This window comes from Lonchura striata, chromosome 3 (assembly GCF_050655825.1).
Source record: "Lonchura striata isolate lonStrDom1 chromosome 3, ASM5065582v1, whole genome shotgun sequence".
In the NCBI taxonomy this organism is placed as follows: domain Eukaryota; kingdom Metazoa; phylum Chordata; class Aves; order Passeriformes; family Estrildidae; genus Lonchura; species Lonchura striata.
This window is the reverse complement of record NC_140705.1, coordinates 76,685,604-76,704,533: the sequence shown is the minus strand read 5'-3', so window position 1 is coordinate 76,704,533 and position 18,930 is coordinate 76,685,604. Positions and strand designations below refer to the sequence as shown.

General features: G+C 35.6%; 1 protein-coding gene across 12 annotated transcripts in view; it reads right to left on the bottom strand.

Moving 5' to 3' along the window:
- Positions 1-18,930, bottom strand: part of PDE10A (phosphodiesterase 10A) — a 352,020-nt gene that overhangs the window by 100,125 nt on the left and 232,965 nt on the right. The window contains exon 1 of one of the 12 annotated variants that reach the window (XM_085575513.1): positions 16,966-17,221. The exons of the other annotated variants lie outside the window; for them this stretch is intronic. The gene's annotated coding sequence lies outside the window, so the exon portion shown is untranslated. Of the gene's footprint in view, positions 1-16,965; positions 17,222-18,930 lie in introns of those variants that run through there. 12 annotated transcript variants of the gene reach the window in all.

The window sequence follows — 18,930 nt, the reverse complement described above, 5'->3', positions numbered from 1 at the left end:
AAACAAAAGCTCCCCTCACTTCATTTCATACACCCCCAGAAAGCATCACCTCTTGTATCTGCAACCCATCTGCCCTCTGACAGAGCTGTGACAGTTACCAAAAGGGACGATCACTCAGGAAGGCTGAACTCTGGCCACTCAGCAGGCCAGAAAGCACAGAAAGACTGGAATAATTGCTCTGGGAATTAAAGGAGAAACCTGGCATTTGATTTGGATGTCCATTCATCCCATTTATGCAGTGGAGTTTGCCCCCATACATATATCCTGTTTAATTAAAAACACACTCCAAATCAGTTCTCTCTCTTGCATCCTTATTTTAAAATGATCAACTCACATTTCAGTGCCGCTGACACAACTTGTTGTTGTCATGTTTTATGCTATTTGTTCGGAATTTGTGATTAAAAAATGATGGACACACACATATCATTTAAGCTCTTCCTCTTTTCATTCCCTTCTGAGCAAACCATAGGCAGAGACAGCTCCAGCTGCCCACCACTTGGGGCAGCCCAGCACTCACTCCTGACCAGCATACCCAGCTTTGTTGTGTAGATCTCAATTTAAAATGTTCTTTTTGACCATACCACCTGCTTTTGTGGTTTATAAATCCTTCATCCTTGATGATCTCCAACAATGAAGCTGAGGGGAAATTGCCACAGCTAAGGTTGATAGCCTGCTGGGAAGCATCCCTGACCTGACCACATCCGAGACCTGCCCAGGACATCACTAACTGGCTTGGAAAATGCAATGCCAAGAACCATTCCAGACAGAAATCCAATTCTAATACATAAGAATGCTCCTTCACATTGTTTACTAACTCAGATATAGCAGAGTTGGATTTAAAATTAAACACTAAAACCTTCAAACATCAATTATCAGTAATTATTCCTTGCCTTTGAGCCAGTCTTCAACAGACTTCATTTAGAGAAAAAAAAATTATAAAGTAAAAAATCACTAGACAGTCATATTTTTGTTTTCAGATTTTTATGCTGTCTAAAATATTTTAAAAATTTCTTAGCTATTAGATAACCTGTGTAGTACTGAATCGATTAATGGCTCTGCCCTCTGACTTCTAATCCATGTCACACTGCACTCTCCTCTGAGAATAGCTTCACTGAGCTCAGTATAAAGCAGAACTGACTGTGAATGAGCTGAAAGAATTGAAGCCTAGAGCTATGTTTAAAAATCTGCTCCATTTAGCAACATGAGTCACACACGTCATTAGCAATTCTTGCATTTTTTCATTAGAATTGTGATATTTGGTCTTTTTTCTAAAACCTCTAACTTAATCAAACCTCATGATTAGGCAATAATTTTAATTTTCACCTAAAGTGTCTGGTTCCCAGTCTGGAGGGCACATGGGGAGTGAGGAAAGAATGGGTAAAAACTGATGAGCCAGCCTAATACTTACCAAAGGTCAGCATTTTATCCTCAAGCAGCTAATCTCTGAATGACTGCAGTCATTGCTTCCCTCCAAACCCTTTTTCCCATTTAGACAGGATCCAATTATTTGAAAACACATTTTGAGGATGTACACTGGTCATTGTAAGAAGTCAGGTAGATTTTGCACATCATGAAGGCTTTTACTAATAAACACAAAAAGAAATAACTATAAATGCTGTCAATGTTGCATCTATTATCAAGAACAACAGCAAAATAATTAAAAGGAAAAAAATATACTAATTAACTTATGTGGTTTAATAAGCAATTCTTCTCTGAAATTAGAGGGGCTGCAGAGTCACAGCAAATATAGGCAGTCTTAATTTCTCCAAGTAGGTAAAAATGCCTAATATGAAAATAATTTTTCTTATCTGAAATAACAGAATTATGAAAAGTGAAGTGTTACACTTCCTCACACTTCAGCATTTGAAAATAAATATCATACTTGTGCAAAAAAAAGAAGACTTTAAATATGTAAAAGTCATTCAGAAGACCTAATTTGAACACAACTTTGCCTGTGTACTCCTTTATCTAAAGCAGTCTTGTCCCATCTCTTACTTACACAAAGATCACCTCTCTGTATTTTTCTACAGAACTTTATAAGTGATATTTGTAGTTATTCTCAAAAGCATTCAAGGCATGTGTGTACATTGCTTCATTTGGATTAAGCATTAATCCCATTAAATCAATCCCTTCTTTGTTCAAAGCATCAGGATTCAAAAGCACAGGCACAGTCAGTTTTGAAATATCCTTTTCAAGTCAGACTTTTTATCTTAATCCATTTAAGAACACAGGAATGTAATGTGACCAAGTGCCCAAATCCTCTGAAACCTGACGTTACTGGTTTGGCAAAAAGTATAATCACTAACAAGAAGCAATCAGAATGGTCAAACCTCTTTGATTGCTCTTTTCTTGAAAAATCAATTCATAAGTTTGCCTGTGAGCAGCTCCAGTCACCGTTTTTACCCTCCTCCTACAAGTCCCTCCTGCATTGCTAAAAAAAGCCCAATACATGGCCCCGGCATATCATCAGTGAAAACCAATAATATAGTACCTGAAAACACCTCACTGCTGATTTAGGTATTTTAAAAGGGTTTATGTTTGTTTCACAGATAATACATTTTACTATTAACCGCTTCAAATCTTCATTCAAAGGTGAATGTTGAATTACATGAGCCTCCAGTAACTGCATAAACCTTCAGGATCTTTATTCATGTAAATGACAGCAGCAGCCATGTGACATCTCAGCTGGGATGCCAGCAGCACTTGCTGAATTTTAGAGAGAGAAAATAAAGACCAGCTCAGCTAAACAGAACTGGAATGTGCATGTACAAAAAGAATATCCACAACCACCACATCCCATATCCTGTTATTCAAATCACATATTCCTGATGAAAAGCCATGGATGCACTTGAACATGCCAGATGCTAAGCAAGGCATGGACATACAGCCTTGAGTTTCCACCAACTTTCATGGTGGTTTTTCTGATATTATCAGCATCCTGCAAGCCTGAGTCCTAGACATCTGTAGATACTCAGCTGCTTACATCTCCCAAAATCTAACACTCAAGAACTGCAAAGTACTGGCAGCTCTGAGCCCTGCTTCAGTATTAACTTAAAAAGCAAAAAATTATATAAAACTCCTGATGAAATCAGTTTTCATTAGCTAGAGCTAAAAGGCCTATAATCCTTCCATAGGAATTATATGTATGCCTAATGGAGGAGTCAACATATTCTCAGTTTGAATAGTCATTTTTTCATGGGGTTTCAAAACACACTTCAAGTTTTCTGAATGGTTTAATCCTGTATGTATGCTGCTACGCTGTAATGTTATCCATTAGTTGATGTATGGGGCTTTTAAAAGCTCTTTTAAAACTCTGTCTTACTTTCCTGGTTTGAGAGTAGCTTTTCTCCAGTTCTCATTAGCACATTGAAGTAACTCCGAGGGGTCTGTAAAAAGCTTTATTCTGCTTCCAGGTGCATGATGGAACCAAATTTGGAAATTTAATTAACACTCTGCAAAAAGCTAACAAAAGGACTACAGACGTGCTCTAGGACTTGAAAATTATAATCAAATAATTTCAAGCATTTGCTTGAGAGAGTTATGTATCATCTTAAGGTTACTGATAAAAATAATTATTAACATATTGTAAGTAAAGCATTATACTGAAGTAGGTTAAAATGTATTCATAGATGTATAAGGAACATCTCAGTATAATTATTTGCCTTTTTCTTTCTCTTGTGCAACACACAGAGCCAGGGTACTTTGCTCTTGCCCGAAATATACCTGAAGAGTAATGTATATCTTAATAAAGATTAAATAAATACTAAAATATATTAATAACTCATTATGAAATATGTAAAGTCCCTCAGAACATGCACATAATTAATCTCTTTTAAGAGTATATACCACTTCAGATTAAACTACTTAAAATATAATGATTAAGCAAGGTTAGAAGTTCTCAAGGGAAGTTCACTCTTCTCTTGAGAGCAGGTGTTGGGACCAAGCTCTTGATTTATGTCTTCTCCAGTAATACCTTCTGGATGATGCAATGTCTTCCTCCCACCTGACACCTAATTCTGGAGTAGCTCTCTTTTTGAGTGAACTCTTTTGTCTTAAAAGTAATCCCATTCCCTTTATTACCAGTGTTTTAATGCTGATTTATTACTTGAAACAAACTTTTGTAAATAAAGTTCTGTAAATGCTTTATAATATACTTAGCAACAAAAATGTGCGCTCCTGTTTATAAACTGCACCTTAACTTATTCCACAAACAAGATCCACTATGATGAAACCTTTGATGGATACTACATGGCTGTTCCAAGTCTCATTCGCTAAACTGGAGACAGAGAATGTTCTTCCTTCTGAAAGGAGCATCTCACTTCATCTTAACACTTAGATTAGTAGACATGTTAGGACACTTTCTCAGAGTACAGGACACTTCTGAAATAACACCTACACACACTCAAATAACATGCTACTTTGCAACAAGACTGGACACCTGAGAGTCTCTGCTTTGATAATATGACCCTACCTGCAGCACCACAGACCAGGATTTGTCATTCTTTTTAAATCCCCTTCAAACTTAAAGTCTTAGGATGCTTAAAGAGAAACACAGTCAACATCCTTCACAAAATGAGAAGGTACAAAACCCAGAAAAATTGGTCACTAAAAAGTATTAATAGAAGAAATATAACACAACCAGATCCAGAAAGGTTTGATCTGGTTCATAGGAAGGAAGCTGTTCAAAAACGAACCATGCTAGCCCAGCACTTCTCTAGACATCATGTATAAACTAAAACATTTAGAAAAATATACAAATTAGTCTAAATGCTGAATTTCACATATTCTGTGAATATTATTTCTTCAAGTCCTGCATCCAGTTCATTTATGAAGATGTTGAAGAGCACAGACCAAAGGATGGCACTCTGTGGAACCTCACTAGTGACAGGTCCCCAGTCTGATGTCACCCCATTCTCTGTAACCCTTTGTGCCTCATCTGTGAGCCAGTTGCTCATCCATCACCTAACACTGTTACCCAGCTGTGTGCTAGACATTTTGTCCAAGAGGAACCTGTGAGAGACAATATCAAAAGCTTTGCTGAAGTCTAAAAAAATAACTATTCACAAACCTGATTATTTGTTGAATGGGAAACTTTAGAACTGATGCAAGAAGCAAGCTGCAAGGTGCTATTCTTATTTGATCTACATATTGGCCATGATATTTAAAGGTTCATTTGTTTAAAGACAGATAGAAAGTGCTGCCAAGATCCTGACCTACTGATTAACACAAAGGGTGTCTTCTGCGAGATGTACATGAAACCTAACAAATTGAAGGATGAGCTGGTGCACACTTTATTTTTTTTTTTTTAAAGACATCTGATTTTAAATGAAAGACTAAGCTGAAAAAGAGTTTAGTCCAGTTTCCAATTAGTCTCTTCAGGTTACTAATAGGTATAAAATGGGTGTACCTATTAAATAAATTAATTAATTAATTAAAATACCATCATAATTGCAGTATCAATTTTTCTTATTTTACCTTCTAGCAATTAATTTTATCTATCTTACTTTAACGATTATCTTCAAAGAGTTTTCAGCATTACAAATCAACTCTTTGTAAAAGTACTGCTGGTCTGAATGAATAACATCTATCCTCTTTACACAGTGGAACAGGCTCATTTTTCTAAATTATAACACTGTATTCTTACAAGATTTCACAATTCCAAAGAGATTTAACTCCAACTATCTGTATGCAGGTATTCAACTATTACTACAGTAGTTCCAGAAAACTCTCTAACCAAATTCAAGCACTTTGACAAAAATTTCAATAGCTAAAACAAGAAAAGAAGTTCTAAAATATAAAAGCTTCTAAAAGCCATCCAAAAAATCAAGTTTTCAAGATAGAGACTCCAGCGTTATCATTTGAATGTTAGAGGGTACATCATAGCCTTCCCTCAACACCACCAAAAGAGCTACACAACAGACATTTTAGCAATACAGTTGAAATACAAAAAGATGGCATCACATAATTGATCTTTGAAACTGCTTTTTACTCTACTTTTTGTATTACTGTAAAATATAGATACAAGGTGCCTCTTTATACAGAATTGAACTTTGACTGACATTTAAAATTAAAAAAAAAAACAACCTATTTAATTCTTTTGTGGGGAAAGAAAGCATACCATCAGACTAATTAAGCACTGAAAGTAAAGCACTGACTCCATCAAACTGTCAGAAAAAAGTTAGAAACTCCAATTTATTTAAAACACTATCAAGGAAGAGAATTATTTTCTTTTTTTTCTGTCAGCTCTTTTTTTCAGCTGTATAAATGAACAGAAGGAAAATTATTTTCAAAGATGCTATCTCTGCTCAATTTTATAGTGATGGATATAATGATATCTCTATGTCAGAAAATACAGCCTAAGAAAAGCAGTATAATTTGAGATATTTAAAAGAATATGCTACTGAAGTAAAGGAGGTTTGAAGTGATAATTAAATACTGTGTTACATACACTTGTACATTACAGACAAGGACACATTGTGCAACCCTTATTTGCACTGGTGAACACTTACAGGAGTAGTCCTATTGACGTCAGCGAGACTACTTATGTGGGCAAGAGCTCACTAACATGTGAAAGGTTGTGCAACAAAGCCCCAAACACGTCTAATTCCACACATTGTTTCAAGCTTTGTTCCTCAACCATAAATTTTTCTCTAATAGTGTTAATAATATTATTTCACTATTACCACTCAGAAAAATATGTGAGAGCATACAACTTGTTTAGTGGTATCTGACATACTCCAGTTTTTCAGCTAGACACCAAAGCAGAGGCACAAGAATTACAGATTCACTTAGGATGGCAGGCACCTCTAGACTCTGCCACCAAAGCCACCCTCTGCTCAAGCTGCAGTGGGTTTCTCAGGGTCCTAGTCAGCTTTGAGTATCTCCAAGGATGGAAAGAGACTCCACACCTCCTCTGTGCAGTCTGCACCAGTGTTCAGGTAGAAACCACTGTTTTTCGGTGCTCAGGTAGAAACCCCTGTGTTTCAGTTTGCACCCAATGCATTTTGTCCTCTTGCTGGAAACAGCCAAGAAGAATCTGAACTGGCTCCACCTGTTATACTTCCCCCTCCACAAGATACTTATACAGACAGATAAGATTCCCCACTTGAGTCTTTCTACAGGCTGAATAGCCCAATCCCAGTCATCATTATGGCCCTTTGCTATGTCCACATGTCTCTTGCACTGGGGAGTACAAAACTGGGCCCAGTACTCAAGATGAATCTCCAACAGGGCTGGGTAGATGGATAGGATCATCCTTCAACCTGCTGGGATGCTGCTGGACTTCTTTGCTTTGAGGGCACACAGACTGAGCAGGTTCAATAGATTTATAGGAAGAAATGCTACAGGGATTTCTACTTCCTGGCAGGTGAAATATATGAAAATATCTCCTAATGACTTGCATGTTGGCAGCACAGAATAAAAAACAACATATGGTGTTGGCTGATTTTCCAAAAGCTTCCACTGCTTTGACAGTGCTCTACACATGCAATCTCATCTGGCAAAACATCTTCCATCTATACTATTTTAGACAAGAATTCAAATAATTTATTTGTTACTATTTTAAGAATTTCTTTTTGGCAACCACAGTAGAACAAAGATGCAGTGTTTCAGTCATGCCCCTAGTTTTTATTATAAAGCTTAAGCAAATGCCAAGAATTCACAGCTAGTTTCAAAAATTAAAAATGAGCAGCTGCATCTTTTCCCTGTCCTCCTCCCCTTCATCATCTCCCCACCCTCTTTTGTTTGTTATGGAGACAGTGTAGCTCACAAACACGTGTTCACCTCCAAAAAGCACCCTTAAAAGAGAAAGGAGGAGGAAAAAGGGAAGAAGAGTTGGAAAGAGCAGATGTGAAAGGAAAACAGGGGAGATGAAAACTGAGGGCTTGTATTTGCACAGTACTCAGGAAATGTTTTAAAAAATTCTCACATTCACAGGATGCATATCCTGCACTGTGCCTTCACTATAACAATTCATACAAACTTTTCATAGGCAAAGATGATAAAGTACTCAGTGAGAAAAAAATTCTGGTAGAATCGCTTCTACGAATTGCTTCGCAACAGCCTGGTTTGCTACCACCTCTTTGAACTTGGCCATTGGTTTCATTCAGAAAAAACACTTTAAAACTATAAATACATTCATATAAGACAGACACTGTAACATATGAAATTGAGGCACATTTCCACAAGGCTGGTCATAAATTTTCACTTTAATGTGTTACAGTACTAACAACTGAGACTCTGATTTCAGAATTCAGTCCAGCTCACTGACCAACCCAATAGTTCTCATGAGCCCATGATAGATCCCTCACAATATTATACAATGACCAAAAAAAAAAAAAAAAAAATAGCAAAGCCATGCCTAAAAAATCATGTAGATAGCACATAAATAGACAGATCCACTGCCAAAACTAGCCAGTTAACCAGTTCCTAGCCAGTTAGCCAGTTACTGTATCATAAAATATCCAATGGGAGAAGAACACACAAGGACTTCAAAAATTTTAAATTAGATGAAATAAAGAGATTTAACAAATAGGTAGCTATCAACATTTTTAAAGTCCTTCAGATTTACTCTGGGAAAGTCTCCAAGACTGCAACTTCTGTAGGCTGGAGAATATAAATGTTAATACCATTCAATTTAACTGACAGTGACATGAAAGATCTGGAGAAAATCCAGGGCACCCAAGATAACTAAAAAATTATTCCATGTTGTACTGCAAGAAAAATAGCAGGAGGAGGTCTCTCACGGATATGGTATCAATGATAAAAAGCAGTCATAAATATCAGTACATTACTCTTGCTCCTTTACTACCACTGTCACATTACTTTACAGACTAATGGCTTAGTAATTTTGTGAATAGCAGTTCTCAGGACTTAATAGTGCTGGGGCTGTTCATGTTACTACATGAGCTAAAAAATGTACCTGAGAGTGAAATTCATCCAAGTCCCTGACATGTCTTTCCAGCAAACAAGCAATCCTACAATGTTTCTATTTAAGCGACTGTGACACATGTACTCTAACTTTCTTGCAAGAAATCCAAGCATTTTAAAGTCAATAGACACCAAATATTTTCATAAGTAAGTTGAGCACCCTCAGCATGACAGCAGCTGGGGAAATTTTACTATCTATGGATTTTAAACTGGGAGAGGGTGGGGGTTGGGACAAAGAGGGAAACAAAAGGTAATTAAAAATGTAACAACTCAAATTCTTTAGGCACAGTCATCTTCTCATGTGATACAATAGATCAAGAAATACTGGGTATATAATCAGCAGGGTAAGGTCACAGGGCTACATAGATGGCTACATTTTCACCATGGATAAAAGGACAGAGAAAGCTGGGAGAAACACAAAGAAAATACAGAATAAAACTTTAAATGCATGAGGATGAACATGGATCAGAGAGCACAAGAACTATTCAAGACATAAAGGAACGACTAACCAAACTGGTACAAAATTAGCCAGAAAAAAAAAAAAAAAAAAACAAAAAAAAAAACACAAAAAAACAACCAAAGAAACAAAAAAATTAAACCAATCCAAAACACAAATTGACAGATTTTACCAAAATCAAGTTATCCGGTCTACTGGTGTGAACCTTCACGTTGTAGCAAAGAGTGACGAGTATGAGGATAGGATTAGGCAGTCCAGACTGAGGGAAGGCAGGTCTCTTCACACAACAAAATTGATAACTTCCTCTAGTCTACAGTGATTGGGGATTACAATCTAAAGTGTGTAAAGTGTGGAAGAATGAATGCATGCCATTCGAGAGGCCATGCAGCTACACCACTTTGCTAGTGTATAATGTCTAGAAAATATCAGCTAGCATGCTTTTCAGATTCAATAAACAAGTATTTTTTTTTAATATCCAAATCTAATCAATTAGTTTCTTAGAAGAAGTTGAAAGGTAGAATTTCCCAAGAAAGATAAGTATTCCAATATTCTGAAATTTGTTTTTATTTGTAACAAATATTAAAAAAATAACTTTATAGGACTATGGAAATTGGAGACATTTTTGTTTGGTTTCCATTTTACTACTTTGAACTTTTATTTATTTTCTTTAGAATTCTGAAGAATGTAAACTGAATTATTGCTTCATAATCTTTCTATTAGAATTAACATGTTTGTACTTTCATTTCAACAAAGCTGCATTTTCCAGAACCTACAAGTGAGTGGTGACAGCCTACATCTCTATGCCACTCAAAATTCCTCTATTATGCAATATGCAGACATGTGCTTCTTTCTTTAACTTTCCTTACTTGAAGCACCGGAATGAGCTAAACCTTACTAATTCATTTGTTTGACAAATCATTGAGGAAAATACTTTACAAGTAACATGAGCTTCCTTAGAGTAAGGCAAAGAAAAAAATACAGTGAAATTAAGCAGTGCTTTTCAACCCAAGAAGGCTACCTAGTCAATCTGAAATACCACCAAAGAGAGACAGACAAAGTGGAGTCAAAACTGCTATTCAAAACCATTTCTTTGCATAACCATCCTTCGCTGAGCACTTACATGTTTAATTAGGATATTTTAAAGCTATAGTATATATCTTTGTAAAAAAACAATATTTTAAAATAAAAATATTAGAAAACTGGATTAATATTTGCAGCTTTTCTTCAGAAAAAGAACAGTATAACATAAAAAGAAACCCAAACATATCTATAAAAAGACCTTTTTTGGAAGACTAAATCCCAAATATCACATACAACACATAACAAATCTATGGGTTTGATGATGTAAAAAATAATTTTCTTGTATAAAGAATTTAAAGAAGAATATAATTTTCCATACAGTTCAATATTTGCTAGGTTAACATTAATTCTTAGTTGCTTTAATTTTGTAGTTAAGCATAGATGTGGAAAAGCACAGGGTATCTTTTGAAACAGTTAAGGAAAAGAGCAAATTTTATTTGTTGGAGCTCTCCAGTTAACATCAAATCTACTTTGACATTAAAGGCTCTGACAAAGAGCATCAACCTCGTATCAACTATGAAGCATATGGAGGATATTTTCTAGACTTACAATTACTACAAAAGGTGAATGAAATATCTGGAGCTTGGTGGAGTTTTGAAGGATAGGGGAAATTTGACTTGTTGGGATTTTTATAACAGAAGATAATAAGAATTTGAAATGCTGTCTTAAAAACCTATTATATTAATCAGCATTTTCTTTGTCCCAGATAAACTATATTCCAAATGTTCATAAAATATATATATAGCACAAACATTTTACAGAGTGACAAAATCCAAAAGAATCAGCTGGAATTTATGTAATCTCCGTAAGAAAAGCTTTAATTAAGCAAAAGCTGTAAAGCTAAGCTATGAGAGTGATATTCTGCTTCCTCCTGACATGGTGTGTCAAGTATTTGACTTTAAAAGATAATTTAAAACAATAATGGACAACACTTCATTATTTCAAGATGTCATACATACAACATAGCAACTTAATGAGCTTCTGGTATGTGATTTACCTTCATTAAAAAAAAAAAAAAAGAAAAAAAAAAAAAAACAGAAAAAAAAATACCACACCTTGGTGAGATATCAACTGCTAAGAGCCTTCTTGAAATTTATCTGGGAATACATATAGATGGGATGAGCATATCTCCTGTTATTCAAATGGAGAAAAAACATCTTCTCCACTAGTATTCAGGAAAAACATATTTGGTCTTCATTTTCCTTAATGCTCAGAGCATGCATCTACAACATATTCTGAACTTGCTTAATTTCCTCTAAATCAAAGAAACACAGCATGAAAAAACTCAAGGTACACTGTCATTGCTTCTGTGACCAGAGGGGTGCAAAGGGGTGCCTAAACATCCAAAAGAGTCTGTAACTCTGGATGTGATCAGTATATTGCTAACACAGGCCAAAAGGAACCACCAAACATGATATTTTATACAACTGCCCAGTAGCAGGAATACCTGCAAAGAAGGTAAAATGTGTATTACTTTACCCTTCATGGCCAAAGTTCTTTGAACCAACAACTTTTAAATCCCTGTGGAGTGCCTTAGCCAGCAGGCAGCGAGGAGCTCTGGCTGGAGGCAGGCGAAGGAGGGAGGGAAGCTTCTGCAGCAGGTCACAGGTGTCACAGATACTGAGAAGTGATGAAGCCAGAAGCAGAATGATCAACAGTATTCCAGCACAGGGACCACAGCACTCAGCTGGCAGCAGGGGTACACCCTGATCCAAGTTTGTTCTCAAAAAACTACTTCTGGTTCAAATACATGAAAATTTACTATACAATGAGTGATAAGAGGATGTTTTGCTTTGGTTTAAGTACATCTCCTAGAAAAACCCACATCCATCCACATGCACTTTTTTTAATTGGGCTTTGCTTCTAACATGTAGAAGCAAATGTTATTAAACTGTTGTGTCAGTTAAGGACTTATGCCTTCTAATTCCTGTCATGCCCATGCTGGAAAGAGGTTCCACAGTTACAATGGCAAAGATCGCAAAGCCAGAGATAAAATATTACTACTTTGCTGTCAGGATCCAGGGATCCCCTTCACCATCTACAAAAAAAGAAAGCCACTGTAGAAGGGCACTACTTCAAAAAGGTCCCTGTACAAAGATCTAGTGTGCAATCATTCCACATACATGTTAGAGCAACTATTCCCTTGATGGAGCTTTAATTAAATTGATATAAATCTACCATAGCTTCTCCCTATTACTAAGGATACATAATTACACTTGCCAAACTAATATAGCACTTAAGAATTTTATAGATTTATGTATTTATTCTATAAAAATGCATAAAATCTGCACTATTAAGCAAAAACATTGGCTGAAATATTACAGCTGTGGTTACAATGTAGTACATAAGCACAACACGTAGGGTCAGTTAAAGATGAACAAAGGAATGGAAATATTGTAGTCAGTGTGATGGTTAAATTATGGTAAGTGAATGAACAATTGGAAGAGTTCCCAACTCGGAAAACTGTTTGAGATGTGATAGTAGGCACATACACAACTTGCCTTGGGGAGCATCAGGAAGCAGATGAACAGCTGAATTCACTGTACTAAAACATGGCTCTGACTGTTTTGCTCAGAGGAGAAACCTCACCCAAATAGCAACACTTCTGTTGGGTCACAAAAAGTGAAATTCTTCTTTCCACCCAATTAGAACAGTGAAGGAAGAGCACCAAAAGATACGCACTCCTCTTATGCCCAATATACCACTGATCTAACCTTGTTTTCATATGTCTTGGTTTCTTTAAAGTAGCATCATGAAATTAGAAAAAATGTATAATTAATTAAAAGAAAAAATTACAGATGCACCACATGCACTCACAAGAAAACAAGCCAATGTCATGGTGCCTTGATGCTGGAAGTTGTCTTCCAGTTCAGAACAATGATACTGAAATTAATAGCAGTGTAATGGCTCAATTATTTGAAGTAGAATCTTCAAAACACTCTCAACTTTTATTTGCAAAAAATAGATTGCCTCTGAAGATAGGAAAAAAACAGTTATGCAGAGGTTTGTATGCTCTTTTATGTCACTCCTTCTTAAACAACACAAATTTTTCCATAAAAAATAACTAGTTCTTAAAATTTTGTCCTCCTAAATTTCTTATAACTGAACTCTATTAAGCTGTAAATAACACTGGGTAAACTTGTATTTTAGGGCCCATGGTCACTACTGTGTTATTTGAAAACAAAGCAAAGAACTGTCTTTAACATAAATAAATACAGTTTTTCTTATGTCTACATAGCTAATTGCTTTCTATTTAAATAATACCCCAGGTACTAAAAACATTAATTAATTAAACCCACAGACACTCAAGAATATTAATTTTGTGATCATTTAAAAGAAAAAAGAAGTTAAATTATTTTTGTACTTTTTTTTCTTCTAAGTTTGGAGGAGTCCAAATTACTACCTCATTATATGTTATAAATTCAAAGAGCTTTAAAATCTCATAATATTCCTCACACTTAAAGATTAACCCAGGTCAGTATTTTAGTCTTAATGCTATAGCTATAAACACATACAAAATAAAAATTTCAAAATTTTAAAATTCTCATTGATGTCTCTTACTGAAAACCTTGTATATTATTTACAACTCCTACAAAAAGATCTAACAGTGTTAATACTCGTGTGCACAATGACTTTGCAGTGCATACCCTGCATAAACATTTTCAAATGCAATTTGTATCAGGTCCTTTTAATCATCTGAAGTACTGTCTGTCTTCCACATTCCCAAACAGTTTGTACAGTTAAAATGTTGGCTGCTTGGAAGCACCTATCTCCATCCATTTAAAGATGCTGCTGCTGACAGCAGAGAGTGCAACAGTTTCTGTCAGTCATTTTCTTCTCCTTACCATATTACTATACGCAGAGCAATCTATCCTGAGGGCTCAATACTGATCAAATTATCAGTATGGACAAAAAATCTCAATAATATAGTTGCATGAAAATAAGCATCTCACATGAGAGGAATATGGGTTTAAATGGTTTGTGAGGGGCCTTATATTTATGAGCCTATTTTAAGACCTTCATCTAATTAATCATATTTTCAGAAGTGCAAAGCTTTGCCATTAACTTTTGTTTAATTCAGTGGAAGTTAATTGTGATATTGCCATATCCTGAATCTACAGTCACCTTTTTCAGTTATCAAAAAAACAGAGCAATTGAAATAGAGACCTCAATGATTTTTCAGATCAACTATAAACTCTGAGAAGAGCAGCAAGTTTTCACGCTTTCCAGTTCACCCTAAAAAGCAGACATAAGGCTAGCCAAATCAGTGCAGTTTGAAATGCTGCAATGATTCTGTGGATATTTCTAAAACTTCATTGTATTAAATAGACATGGAAAAGATCCTAATTATTTCTAAATTCCAAAACATACCTGTTCTCTTCAAAGCTTGTTTTTTTATATTTACAGTCATCATTTTGTATTAGAATAGAAACAATAATGCACCATGAAGGCATAATACAGTATCCCTTATTTCAGGCTTCCTCAGTACATCTTTATTCACACCTAAATTATTTCCTGTCCAGACTTCTGTAATTTCCCATATGCCATAATAAATGCACAGATTTTTCACAAAACTTGAACACTGTGGCTATATTTTGCTGCCAAACTATTTAAGCTTTTATCACCTCTCTTCTCCCTCCAGCCCCACCCCTCCTCTGCCACCTCCAGCACAGACTTCCTACAGCCACTGTCAGGGTAACAGTTTGAAAATTACATGTTGGTTTCCAGGCTTGCCACAATTAAATTCTCTTATATTCTGAAACTCAAATATTCACCAAATCTCTTTATCCAAACACTTTGCTTCTTCTGTCTTGGTTCCTTGCTGTCTTCATCTTGCGTTTTTCTACAGCTGGGGACAGAGATATTGACCTTTCAGTTGCCTTTAGACTACATACACATCAGGAATATTTTGTCCCTTCTCTAAACAATAGGTCTCTATCTGAGGTAACATTTAAGCAAATACTGTGCAAATTCTTGCCCTCTCCTAGATTATAGGTGCCTTCTAATGGATTTTGGAAGACACTTTATAAAGAGCAGAAAGTAAAAGCAAACAAAACTGCTTAATTACATGATTTTAACAGCATAGTGTTCTCATACCAAATTATGCTTTGGAAGAAATAAAAGAGCTGTGAAAGACAGCTTTAAACTATTGTTCTCTGTGAAAGAAAAAGCAGGAGGAGATTTCTAAAATCTCATAAATCTTGCATTTTGTTAATTGCTGCCAAGATTCAGGGGAAAGACTAAAGGGCTTAAATGCAAGTCACTCACTAGTTGTCTGTTATATTTTTTTTTTTAATGAGCATAAACAAAGTGTAATTTTCACTATTACAAAGCTTCTGGATTTAAATCCTTATATTTATACATTCAAATTTACATGATAGAGGTTATTAAAAATAAAAGGACCCAATTACACAATAAAAAGCACAGAAACACAGAGTATGAGAGAATCTTTAAGTTTCTTTCTGTGATCTGAAATAAGATCAAGTATTTTTAAGTGTACCCCTTCCCAGATATCATTTGAAAGCTGTTCCTAAAAGTCTGTTGTAGCAAGCTTCCCAGCTTATATTGGGCAACTATCAAAGTATTTCTTATTACTTAGTGTCTCCCTGAGGTTTTCTTTTGTGATACCATGACGTCCTAAAGAAAATAACTGTCTTGCTTCATGTACCAAGTTCTCTCAAACTGATGCCTATGTTCTACACTGCTCTCTTCAATCCATCTTCTCTATTTTAGATGGGTCAAAATTTACTATGTTTCCTCAGTCTCCTACAAGTCTGTTGCTTTCCTCTGAATTCTAACTCATTGTTACCTCAGAGATTTGTCTTTCAACATATGTGTTATTTTGGCTATAGCCTCACCAGTGCTGAAGAGATGGAAATTGCTTTTCCACATTTCAACTGTAGTATTTTTGTTATTAAGACTTGTACCATACTTGGACTTACTCATTTTGCTACCCACTGCTATCCCCATATCTGATTCCGCATTATTTATATCTACCTATTTCTGATTTGACATTTACATGGACAGTCATGTTTGACACCATCTTCCATGAAAGATGTGAGATAAATGTAGCCCAAGAGGAGGCTTGTATGTGCCATTAAGCTCAAGAGTAACACGGTTCACTTTGTAAACTCAGCATTATTTTAGTGAGATCTCCCTGTTTTATCTGTGCTAATGCACAGAACAGCATTAAAGTTGACATAGAGTTCTATAGCTCATTACAGCAGCTCCCTAACCAAGAAGCTGAAAAACCTGAGGTAGTACAAGAGAAGGAAGGAGGAGATAAAGAAAGCATGATAAATATTCATTTTATCATTAGAAACCACTATTACATACAAGACACAGTAATAATGGACACCTATTATTGGTATCCCTTCTGAATCACCAAGAGATGAGAACTTGGGAGAGGCTCTCAGAGGCACAGAGGAAGCACACAAGGGCACAGAGAGAAAATGCACAGACCGTTCCCAAGAAGTGTTACCACACTGCAAACTTATTACCTCACGGAAAGCAGCTCTTCTCTGCCCAGGACAGCAATGCAGCACAGCCAGGCATGGGTGCAAGCACACCTGCTGGGCCTGGGAGAAAGAATCAGCAGCAGGCAACCAAAGCACCATACTGACTGGGAGAGGACAGCCCCCGACAACTAAAGTCTTGAACAAAGAATTCAAGAAGAATTTAATCAAATACTGCTGTATCTAACTTCTGGAAATTTTCCTACTCACAACTTTCAGTATAGCTGTATTAAGTGCTCAGTCACAGCTTACCATCTTACAGTCATTAGATCAGCCTTAAGCTCACATTTCAGCTTCATTTACAACTTCCCTGTGGCTCAAATTGCTAGGCTTTTTTAAAGGAACATCTTGGGGGCTGTTTCACACAAGCTGTAACTCATTTTACATCTCACCATTTCTGATTATTTTATTAAGTGGTACATTTTTTCAGTTACTCCACATTACATAACTTTCATCCTCCTCCTCTCATGTCATGTTGTAAGTCCTGCATACAGATTTTAAAACATCTAGAATGTCACAAATACATAGCTAGAGTACTCTTCACAGAAAAACCTGTCTTATAATAAAAAAACCTGAGTTATCGTAAAGAGGATTCAGGGTAAGATTCAGGATCTCTTTTAAAGTTAATTTTACTCAAAAGAAAATTATTTCATTAATTTTAACTAATATAAGTAATACAAAAACCATTGCAGCAAAAGCAAAGAAGCATACACAGCCTGGTTCTTTCCTTAAAGACAATGAGATCATGCTGCTGACAATAATGAAATCCATTTCAGCCTCCAAATTGCTAAAAGACAAAAATTATGCAATTACTCACATTAAAGCACAATTATCTTTTCATGCCATTATTAAAATGATGCTAACTGATAAAATGAGAATTTAAGCTATTTTGTATTTTATAAACATTAACATTTCATGAATATAAACTATTTAGAGTCACATTACATAGGAAATTAATACTATGTATGATAGCTTCCACTAAGGATTTGTGAAATGTTTTTGACTTCAAAATAATAATTGCAATTCTTTCTAAAATTATCTGGGGAAAATTATTTTTGAATCCCTATGGTGAAACATCGTCTTGCTGAAGTCAGCTGACGAAATTTGGCCTTTATTAATTACAGTACCTATCTATAGTTTGTCTTGCAAAGTGTAAGCAAAGATTTTTCAGAGAAAAGCTTTTTATAAATGTAACAATTTTGAAACTATACAGGTATGTGTACAATACCTTGATATCTTTTTATTGTATATTTGTTGTTAATGGTTAACTGAAAATAATATATTGTATTTAAAATCATTCTAGAGTAAATATGGTCTCTAGAAACCAGCAGTAGAGAACTATAGGAATACCTCTCCTTTCTTTTCCATGAAGATTCACAAAGCACTTTTTGTAGACTTTATCTTGAGAATTAAGTATACAATAATCAGACTAAGAACGGGAAGAGACCCAAGGGAAACCCTTGCATACAATCAGAAAACATAACACACTATCATATGGTAGAAAAGTATGGTGCATTAATGAAACTCTCTGCATCATTTGTTTCTAGTAATAATTCCCTGAAATGTCAGAGTTGCACTTAATTTAAACCACACTCTATTCATTCTGACCTCTTATGCAGTCAAAAAGTACATGATGGATAATTTCAGGATGATTTTAGTATCTCTTAAAACAACTACATACTTGAGAAGCAATACAGTCTTTTACAATCTTAGAATGGTTTGGGTTAGAAGGGAGATTAAAGATCATTGAGTTCCAACTCCCCTGCCATGGGCAGGGACACCTTCCACCAGAAGGCCCTGAACACTTGATGCTCTGCATCCAATCCAACTCAGAGCCACTCCAGCACAAATCCTGCAAGCTCTTCCTGACTGGAAATCCAGCTGAATTTTGCAAGCAATGGCTATACAGCCAGCAGAGTGTCAGTCCCAAGAGAAATTACACTTTCAGGT